Source organism: Scyliorhinus torazame, chromosome 4 (genome assembly GCF_047496885.1).
Source record: "Scyliorhinus torazame isolate Kashiwa2021f chromosome 4, sScyTor2.1, whole genome shotgun sequence".
Classification (NCBI taxonomy): Eukaryota; Metazoa; Chordata; class Chondrichthyes; order Carcharhiniformes; family Scyliorhinidae; genus Scyliorhinus; species Scyliorhinus torazame.
This window is the reverse complement of record NC_092710.1, coordinates 304,485,968-304,495,967: the sequence shown is the minus strand read 5'-3', so window position 1 is coordinate 304,495,967 and position 10,000 is coordinate 304,485,968. Positions and strand designations below refer to the sequence as shown.

The following is a 10,000-nucleotide window of genomic DNA, read 5'->3' as shown; positions in this document are numbered from 1 at the left end:
CTCCACACCAGAGGCAGGCCAACCTTTTGCTGCTCTCTGCGTCCTCGCCATTCCTCCCAACACTTGCCTGCGGGCTCAACTCAGGCAGGCGGCTTGGTCGGGCCATTCAGCTGCTGCAGCTTTGCCGGGCCTTTGCAACGCAGCACGGTTGGGTGCCTTGGCGTGCTGCACTTTGATGGGCCCGCCAGCTGGCCCGTGTGGCCGCAAGCCAGTGTGTCGGCAGGACGTTCTCTCTCCTAGCCTGAAGGCGCCGCATGAATGCAAGTTGTGGCATTGGGGCTGGTGTGGAAAGCGAAGGAAGAGAGAGCTGGCTTGCATTGCCTGCCTGACCCTTGTGCTGGCTGTGCTGAGAGAAGTGCGCAGCGTTGCAATGTGGAAAGGCAGCAGCGTGCAGGCGGCAGGCTGGTGTGAGGTGGGCGGGGCTTGCAGTTTTCCTTGGGGAGGTGGAGAAGAAAAAAGAGAGCTAGGTGGGGACGGCATGAAGGGGAGCGAGTATCAGGCATATAGGCTAGAATTAGCAGGAGAAGGAGAGAAAGAGGAGGAGAAGTAGAAGTAGAAGTAGAAAAAGAGAGAGAAAAAATTGAAAACAACCGGAAAGAAGAAGTGGCGAGGGTGCTAGGGTGGCCAGCTTGAATAGGCGAGAAGACGGTGCTGCAGATGCCTACGGCCATACTCGTCTGAAAACGCCCGATCTCGTCTGATCTCGGAAGCTAAGCAGACTCAGGCCTGGTTAGTACTTGGATGGGAGCCCGCCTGGGAATACCAGGTGCAGTAGGCTTTTGCGGCCAGCAGTGACTGCTCACGCCAAGCACTCTCCACACCAGAGGCAGGCCAACCTTTTGCTGCTCTCTGCGTCCTCGCCATTCCTCCCAACACTTGCCTGCGGGCTCAACTCAGGCAGGCGGCTTGGTCGGGCCATTCAGCTGCTGCAGCTTTGCCGGGCCTTTGCAACGCAGCACGGTTGTGTGCCTTGGCGTGCTGCACTTTGATGGGCACGCCAGCTGGCCCGTGTGGCCGCAAGCCAGTGTGTCGGCAGGACGTTCTCTCTCCTAGCCTGAAGGCGCCGCATGAATGCAAGTTGTGGCATTGGGGCTGGTGTGGAAAGCGAAGGAAGAGAGAGCTGGCTTGCATTGCCTGCCTGACCCTTGTGCTGGCTGTGCTGAGAGAAGTGCGCAGCATTGCAATGTGGAAAGGCAGCAGCGTGCAGGCGGCAGGCTGGTGTGAGGTAGGCGGGGCTTGCAGTTTTCCTTGAGGAGGTGGAGAAGAAAAAAGAGAGCTCGGTGGGGATGGCATGAAGGGGAGCGAGTATCAGGCATATAGGCTAGAATTAGCAGGAGAAGGAGAGAAAGAGGAGGAGAAGTAGAAGTAGAAGTAGAAAAAGAGAGAGAAAAAATTGAAAACAACCGGAAAGAAGAAGTGGCGAGGGTGCTAGGGTGGCCAGCTTGAATAGGCGAGAAGACGGTGTTGCAGATGCCTCCGACCATACTAGTCTGAAAACGCCCGATCTCGTCTGATCTCGGAAGCTAAGCAGACTCAGGCCTGGTTAGTACTTGGATGGGAGACCGCCTGGGAATACCAGGTGCAGTAGGCTTTTGCGGCCAGCAGAGACTGCTCACGCCAAGCACTCTCCACACCAGAGGCAGGCCAACCTTTTGCTGCTCTCTGCGTCCTCGCCATTCCTCCCAACACTTGCCTGCGGGCTCAACTCAGGCAGGCGGCTTGGTCGGGCCATTCAGCTGCTGCAGCTTTGCCGGGCCTTTGCAACGCAGCACGGTTGGGTGCCTTGGCGTGCTGCACTTTGATGGGCCCGCCAGCTGGCCCGTGTGGCCGCAAGCCAGTGTGTCGGCAGGACGTTCTCTCTCCTAGCCTGAAGGCGCCGCATGAATGCAAGTTGTGGCATTGGGGCTGGTGTGGAAAGCGAAGGAAGAGAGAGCTGGCTTGCATTGCCTGCCTGACCCTTGTGCTGGCTGTGCTGAGAGAAGTGCGCAGCGTTGCAATGTGGAAAGGCAGCAGCGTGCAGGCGGCAGGCTGGTGTGAGGTGGGCGGGGCTTGCAGTTTTCCTTGGGGAGGTGGAGAAGAAAAAAGAGAGCTAGGTGGGGACGGCATGAAGGGGAGCGAGTATCAGGCATATAGGCTAGAATTAGCAGGAGAAGGAGAGAAAGAGGAGGAGAAGTAGAAGTAGAAGTAGAAAAAGAGAGAGAGAAAATTGAAAACAACCGGAAAGAAGAAGTGGCGAGGGTGCTAGGGTGGCCAACTTGAATAGGCGAGAAGACGGTGCTGCAGATGCCTACGGCCATACTAGTCTGAAAACGCCCGATCTCGTCTGATCTCGGAAGCTAAGCAGACTCAGGCCTGGTTAGTACTTGGATGGGAGACCGCCTGGGAATACCAGGTGCAGTAGGCTTTTGCGGCCAGCAGAGACTGCTCACGCCAAGCACTCTCCACACCAGAGGCAGGCCAACCTTTTGCTGCTCTCTGCGTCCTCGCCATTCCTCCCAACACTTGCCTGCGGGCTCAACTCAGGCAGGCGGCTTGGTCGGGCCATTCAGCTGCTGCAGCTTTGCCGGGCCTTTGCAACGCAGCACGGTTGGGTGCCTTGGCGTGCTCCACTTTGATGGGCCCGCCAGCTGGCCCGTGTGGCCGCAAGCCAGTGTGTCGGCAGGACGTTCTCCTAGCCTGAAGGCGCCGCATGAATGCAAGTTGTGGCATTGGGGCTGGTGTGGAAAGCAAAGGAAGAGAGAGCTGGCTTGCATTGCCTGCCTGACCCTTGTGCTGGCTGTGCTGAGAGAAGTGCGCAGCGTTGCAATGTGGAAAGGCAGCAGCGTGCAGGCGGCAGGCTGGTGTGAGGTGGGCGGGGCTTGCAGTTTTCCTTGGGGAGGTGGAGAAGAAAAAAGAGAGCTAGGTGGGGACGGCATGAAGGGGAGCGAGTATCAGGCATATAGGCTAGAATTAGCAGGAGAAGGAGAGAAAGAGGAGGAGAAGTAGAAGTAGAAGTAGAAAAAGAGAGAGAAAAAATTGAAAACAACCGGAAAGAAGAAGTGGCGAGGGTGCTAGGGTGGCCAGCTTGAATAGGCGAGAAGACGGTGCTGCAGATGCCTACGGCCATACTAGTCTGAAAACGCCCGATCTCGTCTGATCTCGGAAGCTAAGCAGACTCAGGCCTGGTTAGTACTTGGATGGGAGACCGCCTGGGAATACCAGGTGCAGTAGGCTTTTGCGGCCAGCAGTGACTGCTCACGCCAAGCACTCTCCACACCAGAGGCAGGCCAACCTTTTGCTGCTCTCTGCGTCCTCGCCATTCCTCCCAACACTTGCCTGCGGGCTCAACTCAGGCAGGCGGCTTGGTCGGGCCATTCAGCTGCTGCAGCTTTGCCGGGCCTTTGCAACGCAGCACGGTTGTGTGCCTTGGCGTGCTGCACTTTGATGGGCACGCCAGCTGGCCCGTGTGGCCGCAAGCCAGTGTGTCGGCAGGACGTTCTCTCTCCTAGCCTGAAGGCGCCGCATGAATGCAAGTTGTGGCATTGGGGCTGGTGTGGAAAGCGAAGGAAGAGAGAGCTGGCTTGCATTGCCTGCCTGACCCTTGTGCTGGCTGTGCTGAAAGAAGTGCGCAGCGTTGCAATGTGGAAAGGCAGCAGCGTGCAGGCGGCAGGCTGGTGTGAGGTAGGCGGGGCTTGCAGTTTTCCTTGAGGAGGTGGAGAAGAAAAAAGAGAGCTCGGTGGGGATGGCATGAAGGGGAGCGAGTATCAGGCATATAGGCTAGAATTAGCAGGAGAAGGAGAGAAAGAGGAGGAGAAGTAGAAGTAGAAGTAGAAAAAGAGAGAGAAAAAATTGAAAACAACCGGAAAGAAGAAGTGGCGAGGGTGCTAGGGTGGCCAGCTTGAATAGGCGAGAAGACGGTGCTGCAGATGCCTACGGCCATACTAGTCTGAAAACGCCCGATCTCGTCTGATCTCGGAAGCTAAGCAGACTCAGGCCTGGTTAGTACTTGGATGGGAGACCGCCTGGGAATACCAGGTGCAGTAGGCTTTTGCGGCCAGCAGAGACTGCTCACGCCAAGCACTCTCCACACCAGAGGCAGGCCAACCTTTTGCTGCTCTCTGCGTCCTCGCCATTCCTCCCAACACTTGCCTGCGGGCTCAACTCAGGCAGGCGGCTTGGTCGGGCCATTCAGCTGCTGCAGCTTTGCCGGGCCTTTGCAACGCAGCACGGTTGGGTGCCTTGGCGTGCTGCACTTTGATGGGCCCGCCAGCTGGCCCGTGTGGCCGCAAGCCAGTGTGTCGGCAGGACGTTCTCTCTCCTAGCCTGAAGGCGCCGCATGAATGCAAGTTGTGGCATTGGGGCTGGTGTGGAAAGCGAAGGAAGAGAGAGCTGGCTTGCATTGCCTGCCTGACCCTTGTGCTGGCTGTGCTGAGAGAAGTGCGCAGCGTTGCAATGTGGAAAGGCAGCAGCGTGCAGGCGGCAGGCTGGTGTGAGGTGGGCGGGGCTTGCAGTTTTCCTTGGGGAGGTGGAGAAGAAAAAAGAGAGCTAGGTGGGGACGGCATGAAGGGGAGCGAGTATCAGGCATATAGGCTAGAATTAGCAGGAGAAGGAGAGAAAGAGGAGGAGAAGTAGAAGTAGAAGTAGAAAAAGAGAGAGAGAAAATTGAAAACAACCGGAAAGAAGAAGTGGCGAGGGTGCTAGGGTGGCCAGCTTGAATAGGCGAGAAGACGGTGTTGCAGATGCCTACGGCCATACTAGTCTGAAAACGCCCGATCTCGTCTGATCTCGGAAGCTAAGCAGACTCAGGCCTGGTTAGTACTTGGATGGGAGACCGCCTGGGAATACCAGGTGCAGTAGGCTTTTGCGGCCAGCAGAGACTGCTCACGCCAAGCACTCTCCACACCAGAGGCAGGCCAACCTTTTGCTGCTCTCTGCGTCCTCGCCATTCCTCCCAACACTTGCCTGCGGGCTCAACTCAGGCAGGCGGCTTGGTCGGGCCATTCAGCTGCTGCAGCTTTGCCGGGCCTTTGCAACGCAGCACGGTTGGGTGCCTTGGCGTGCTGCACTTTGATGGGCCCGCCAGCTGGCCCGTGTGGCCGCAAGCCAGTGTGTCGGCAGGACGTTCTCTCTCCTAGCCTGAAGGCGCCGCATGAATGCAAGTTGTGGCATTGGGGCTGGTGTGGAAAGCGAAGGAAGAGAGAGCTGGCTTGCATTGCCTGCCTGACCCTTGTGCTGGCTGTGCTGAGAGAAGTGCGCAGCGTTGCAATGTGGAAAGGCAGCAGCGTGCAGGCGGCAGGCTGGTGTGAGGTGGGCGGGGCTTGCAGTTTTCCTTGGGGAGGTGGAGAAGAAAAAAGAGAGCTAGGTGGGGACGGCATGAAGGGGAGCGAGTATCAGGCATATAGGCTAGAATTAGCAGGAGAAGGAGAGAAAGAGGAGGAGAAGTAGAAGTAGAAGTAGAAAAAGAGAGAGAAAAAATTGAAAACAACCGGAAAGAAGAAGTGGCGAGGGTGCTAGGGTGGCCAGCTTGAATAGGCGAGAAGACGGTGCTGCAGATGCCTACGGCCATACTAGTCTGAAAACGCCCGATCTCGTCTGATCTCGGAAGCTAAGCAGACTCAGGCCTGGTTAGTACTTGGATGGGAGACCGCCTGGGAATACCAGGTGCAGTAGGCTTTTGCGGCCAGCAGTGACTGCTCACGCCAAGCACTCTCCACACCAGAGGCAGGCCAACCTTTTGCTGCTCTCTGCGTCCTCGCCATTCCTCCCAACACTTGCCTGCGGGCTCAACTCAGGCAGGCGGCTTGGTCGGGCCATTCAGCTGCTGCAGCTTTGCCGGGCCTTTGCAACGCAGCACGGTTGTGTGCCTTGGCGTGCTGCACTTTGATGGGCACGCCAGCTGGCCCGTGTGGCCGCAAGCCAGTGTGTCGGCAGGACGTTCTCTCTCCTAGCCTGAAGGCGCCGCATGAATGCAAGTTGTGGCATTGGGGCTGGTGTGGAAAGCGAAGGAAGAGAGAGCTGGCTTGCATTGCCTGCCTGACCCTTGTGCTGGCTGTGCTGAGAGAAGTGCGCAGCATTGCAATGTGGAAAGGCAGCAGCGTGCAGGCGGCAGGCTGGTGTGAGGTAGGCGGGGCTTGCAGTTTTCCTTGAGGAGGTGGAGAAGAAAAAAGAGAGCTCGGTGGGGATGGCATGAAGGGGAGCGAGTATCAGGCATATAGGCTAGAATTAGCAGGAGAAGGAGAGAAAGAGGAGGAGAAGTAGAAGTAGAAGTAGAAAAAGAGAGAGAAAAAATTGAAAACAACCGGAAAGAAGAAGTGGCGAGGGTGCTAGGGTGGCCAGCTTGAATAGGCGAGAAGACGGTGCTGCAGATGCCTCCGGCCATACTAGTCTGAAAACGCCCGATCTCGTCTGATCTCGGAAGCTAAGCAGACTCAGGCCTGGTTAGTACTTGGATGGGAGACCGCCTGGGAATACCAGGTGCAGTAGGCTTTTGCGGCCAGCAGAGACTGCTCACGCCAAGCACTCTCCACACCAGAGGCAGGCCAACCTTTTGCTGCTCTCTGCGTCCTCGCCATTCCTCCCAACACTTGCCTGCGGGCTCAACTCAGGCAGGCGGCTTGGTCGGGCCATTCAGCTGCTGCAGCTTTGCCGGGCCTTTGCAACGCAGCACGGTTGGGTGCCTTGGCGTGCTGCACTTTGATGGGCCCGCCAGCTGGCCCGTGTGGCCGCAAGCCAGTGTGTCGGCAGGACGTTCTCTCTCCTAGCCTGAAGGCGCCGCATGAATGCAAGTTGTGGCATTGGGGCTGGTGTGGAAAGCGAAGGAAAAGAGAGCTGGCTTGCATTGCCTGCCTGACCCTTGTGCTGGCTGTGCTGAGAGAAGTGCGCAGCGTTGCAATGTGGAAAGGCAGCAGCGTGCAGGCGGCAGGCTGGTGTGAGGTGGGCGGGGCTTGCAGTTTTCCTTGGGGAGGTGGAGAAGAAAAAAGAGAGCTAGGTGGGGACGGCATGAAGGGGAGCGAGTATCAGGCATATAGGCTAGAATTAGCAGGAGAAGGAGAGAAAGAGGAGGAGAAGTAGAAGTAGAAGTAGAAAAAGAGAGAGAGAAAATTGAAAACAACCGGAAAGAAGAAGTGGCGAGGGTGCTAAGGTGGCCAACTTGAATAGGCGAGAAGACGGTGCTGCAGATGCCTACGGCCATACTAGTCTGAAAACGCCCGATCTCGTCTGATCTCGGAAGCTAAGCAGACTCAGGCCTGGTTAGTACTTGGATGGGAGACCGCCTGGGAATACCAGGTGCAGTAGGCTTTTGCGGCCAGCAGAGACTGCTCACGCCAAGCACTCTCCACACCAGAGGCAGGCCAACCTTTTGCTGCTCTCTGCGTCCTCGCCATTCCTCCCAACACTTGCCTGCGGGCTCAACTCAGGCAGGCGGCTTGGTCGGGCCATTCAGCTGCTGCAGCTTTGCCGGGCCTTTGCAACGCAGCACGGTTGGGTGCCTTGGCGTGCTGCACTTTGATGGGCCCGCCAGCTGGCCCGTGTGGCCGCAAGCCAGTGTGTCGGCAGGACGTTCTCCTAGCCTGAAGGCGCCGCATGAATGCAAGTTGTGGCATTGGGGCTGGTGTGGAAAGCGAAGGAAGAGAGAGCTGGCTTGCATTGCCTGCCTGACCCTTGTGCTGGCTGTGCTGAGAGAAGTGCGCAGCGTTGCAATGTGGAAAGGCAGCAGCGTGCAGGCGGCAGGATGGTGTGAGGTGGGCGGGGCTTGCAGTTTTCCTTGGGGAGGTGGAGAAGAAAAAAGAGAGCTAGGTGGGGACGGCATGAAGGGGAGCGAGTATCAGGCATATAGGCTAGAATTAGCAGGAGAAGGAGAGAAAGAGGAGGAGAAGTAGAAGTAGAAGTAGAAAAAGAGAGAGAAAAAATTGAAAACAACCGGAAAGAAGAAGTGGCGAGGGTGCTAGGGTGGCCAGCTTGAATAGGCGAGAAGACGGTGCTGCAGATGCCTACGGCCATACTAGTCTGAAAACGCCCGATCTCGTCTGATCTCGGAAGCTAAGCAAACTCAGGCCTGGTTAGTACTTGGATGGGAGACCGCCTGGGAATACCAGGTGCAGTAGGCTTTTGCGGCCAGCAGTGACTGCTCACGCCAAGCACTCTCCACACCAGAGGCAGGCCAACCTTTTGCTGCTCTCTGCGTCCTCGCCATTCCTCCCAACACTTGCCTGCGGGCTCAACTCAGGCAGGCGGCTTGGTCGGGCCATTCAGCTGCTGCAGCTTTGCCGGGCCTTTGCAACGCAGCACGGTTGGGTGCCTTGGCGTGCTGCACTTTGATGGGCCCGCCAGCTGGCCCGTGTGGCCGCAAGCCAGTGTGTCGGCAGGACGTTCTCTCTCCTAGCCTGAAGGCGCCGCATGAATGCAAGTTGTGGCATTGGGGCTGGTGTGGAAAGCGAAGGAAGAGAGAGCTGGCTTGCATTGCCTGCCTGACCCTTGTGCTGGCTGTGCTGAGAGAAGTGCGCAGCGTTGCAATGTGGAAAGGCAGCAGCGTGCAGGCGGCAGGCTGGTGTGAGGTGGGCGGGGCTTGCAGTTTTCCTTGGGGAGGTGGAGAAGAAAAAAGAGAGCTAGGTGGGGACGGCATGAAGGGGAGCGAGTATCAGGCATATAGGCTAGAATTAGCAGGAGAAGGAGAGAAAGAGGAGGAGAAGTAGAAGTAGAAGTAGAAAAAGAGAGAGAGAAAATTGAAAACAACCGGAAAGAAGAAGTGGCGAGGGTGCTAGGGTGGCCAACTTGAATAGGCGAGAAGACGGTGCTGCAGATGCCTACGGCCATACTAGTCTGAAAACGCCCGATCTCGTCTGATCTCGGAAGCTAAGCAGACTCAGGCCTGGTTAGTACTTGGATGGGAGACCGCCTGGGAATACCAGGTGCAGTAGGCTTTTGCGGCCAGCAGAGACTGCTCACGCCAAGCACTCTCCACACCAGAGGCAGGCCAACCTTTTGCTGCTCTCTGCGTCCTCGCCATTCCTCCCAACACTTGCCTGCGGGCTCAACTCAGGCAGGCGGCTTGGTCGGGCCATTCAGCTGCTGCAGCTTTGCCGGGCCTTTGCAACGCAGCACGGTTGGGTGCCTTGGCGTGCTGCACTTTGATGGGCCCGCCAGCTGGCCCGTGTGGCCGCAAGCCAGTGTGTCGGCAGGACGTTCTCCTAGCCTGAAGGCGCCGCATGAATGCAAGTTGTGGCATTGGGGCTGGTGTGGAAAGCGAAGGAAGAGAGAGCTGGCTTGCATTGCCTGCCTGACCCTTGTGCTGGCTGTGCTGAGAGAAGTGCGCAGCGTTGCAATGTGGAAAGGCAGCAGCGTGCAGGCGGCAGGCTGGTGTGAGGTGGGCGGGGCTTGCAGTTTTCCTTGGGGAGGTGGAGAAGAAAAAAGAGAGCTAGGTGGGGACGGCATGAAGGGGAGCGAGTATCAGGCATATAGGCTAGAATTAGCAGGAGAAGGAGAGAAAGAGGAGGAGAAGTAGAAGTAGAAGTAGAAAAAGAGAGAGAAAAAATTGAAAACAACCGGAAAGAAGAAGTGGCGAGGGTGCTAGGGTGGCCAGCTTGAATAGGCGAGAAGACGGTGCTGCAGATGCCTACGGCCATACTAGTCTGAAAACGCCCGATCTCGTCTGATCTCGGAAGCTAAGCAGACTCAGGCCTGGTTAGTACTTGGATGGGAGACCGCCTGGGAATACCAGGTGCAGTAGGCTTTTGCGGCCAGCAGTGACTGCTCACGCCAAGCACTCTCCACACCAGAGGCAGGCCAACCTTTTGCTGCTCTCTGCGTCCTCGCCATTCCTCCCAACACTTGCCTGCGGGCTCAACTCAGGCAGGCGGCTTGGTCGGGCCATTCAGCTGCTGCAGCTTTGCCGGGCCTTTGCAACGCAGCACGGTTGTGTGCCTTGGCGTGCTGCACTTTGATGGGCACGCCAGCTGGCCCGTGTGGCCGCAAGCCAGTGTGTCGGCAGGACGTTCTCTCTCCTAGCCTGAAGGCGCCGCAT

The 10,000-nt window shown here is 57.4% G+C and overlaps 12 non-coding genes across 12 annotated transcripts; all 12 read left to right on the top strand.

The window, feature by feature from the left end:
- Window positions 1-659: 659 nt before the first annotated feature.
- LOC140414352 (5S ribosomal RNA) lies at window positions 660-778 on the top strand. The gene has a single exon (XR_011943489.1). It is a non-coding gene; the product is annotated as a 5S ribosomal RNA (ribosomal RNA).
- A 694-nt stretch (window positions 779-1,472) lies between these two features.
- Window positions 1,473-1,591, top strand: LOC140415176 (5S ribosomal RNA). The gene has a single exon (XR_011944293.1). It is a non-coding gene; the product is annotated as a 5S ribosomal RNA (ribosomal RNA).
- Window positions 1,592-2,285: 694 nt separating this feature from the next.
- LOC140412132 (5S ribosomal RNA) lies at window positions 2,286-2,404 on the top strand. Its single transcript, XR_011941338.1, has one exon. It is a non-coding gene; the product is annotated as a 5S ribosomal RNA (ribosomal RNA).
- Window positions 2,405-3,094: 690 nt separating this feature from the next.
- LOC140412131 (5S ribosomal RNA) lies at window positions 3,095-3,213 on the top strand. The gene has a single exon (XR_011941337.1). It is a non-coding gene; the product is annotated as a 5S ribosomal RNA (ribosomal RNA).
- A 694-nt stretch (window positions 3,214-3,907) lies between these two features.
- Window positions 3,908-4,026, top strand: LOC140412130 (5S ribosomal RNA). Its single transcript, XR_011941336.1, has one exon. It is a non-coding gene; the product is annotated as a 5S ribosomal RNA (ribosomal RNA).
- A 694-nt stretch (window positions 4,027-4,720) lies between these two features.
- On the top strand, window positions 4,721-4,839 carry LOC140412129 (5S ribosomal RNA). Its single transcript, XR_011941335.1, has one exon. It is a non-coding gene; the product is annotated as a 5S ribosomal RNA (ribosomal RNA).
- A 694-nt stretch (window positions 4,840-5,533) lies between these two features.
- LOC140412128 (5S ribosomal RNA) lies at window positions 5,534-5,652 on the top strand. Its single transcript, XR_011941334.1, has one exon. It is a non-coding gene; the product is annotated as a 5S ribosomal RNA (ribosomal RNA).
- Window positions 5,653-6,346: 694 nt separating this feature from the next.
- LOC140414517 (5S ribosomal RNA) lies at window positions 6,347-6,465 on the top strand. Its single transcript, XR_011943654.1, has one exon. It is a non-coding gene; the product is annotated as a 5S ribosomal RNA (ribosomal RNA).
- A 694-nt stretch (window positions 6,466-7,159) lies between these two features.
- LOC140412127 (5S ribosomal RNA) lies at window positions 7,160-7,278 on the top strand. Its single transcript, XR_011941333.1, has one exon. It is a non-coding gene; the product is annotated as a 5S ribosomal RNA (ribosomal RNA).
- Window positions 7,279-7,968: 690 nt separating this feature from the next.
- Window positions 7,969-8,087, top strand: LOC140413981 (5S ribosomal RNA). Its single transcript, XR_011943129.1, has one exon. It is a non-coding gene; the product is annotated as a 5S ribosomal RNA (ribosomal RNA).
- A 694-nt stretch (window positions 8,088-8,781) lies between these two features.
- LOC140412126 (5S ribosomal RNA) lies at window positions 8,782-8,900 on the top strand. The gene has a single exon (XR_011941332.1). It is a non-coding gene; the product is annotated as a 5S ribosomal RNA (ribosomal RNA).
- A 690-nt stretch (window positions 8,901-9,590) lies between these two features.
- LOC140412125 (5S ribosomal RNA) lies at window positions 9,591-9,709 on the top strand. The gene has a single exon (XR_011941331.1). It is a non-coding gene; the product is annotated as a 5S ribosomal RNA (ribosomal RNA).
- The last annotated feature ends 291 nt before the right edge of the window (window positions 9,710-10,000 follow it).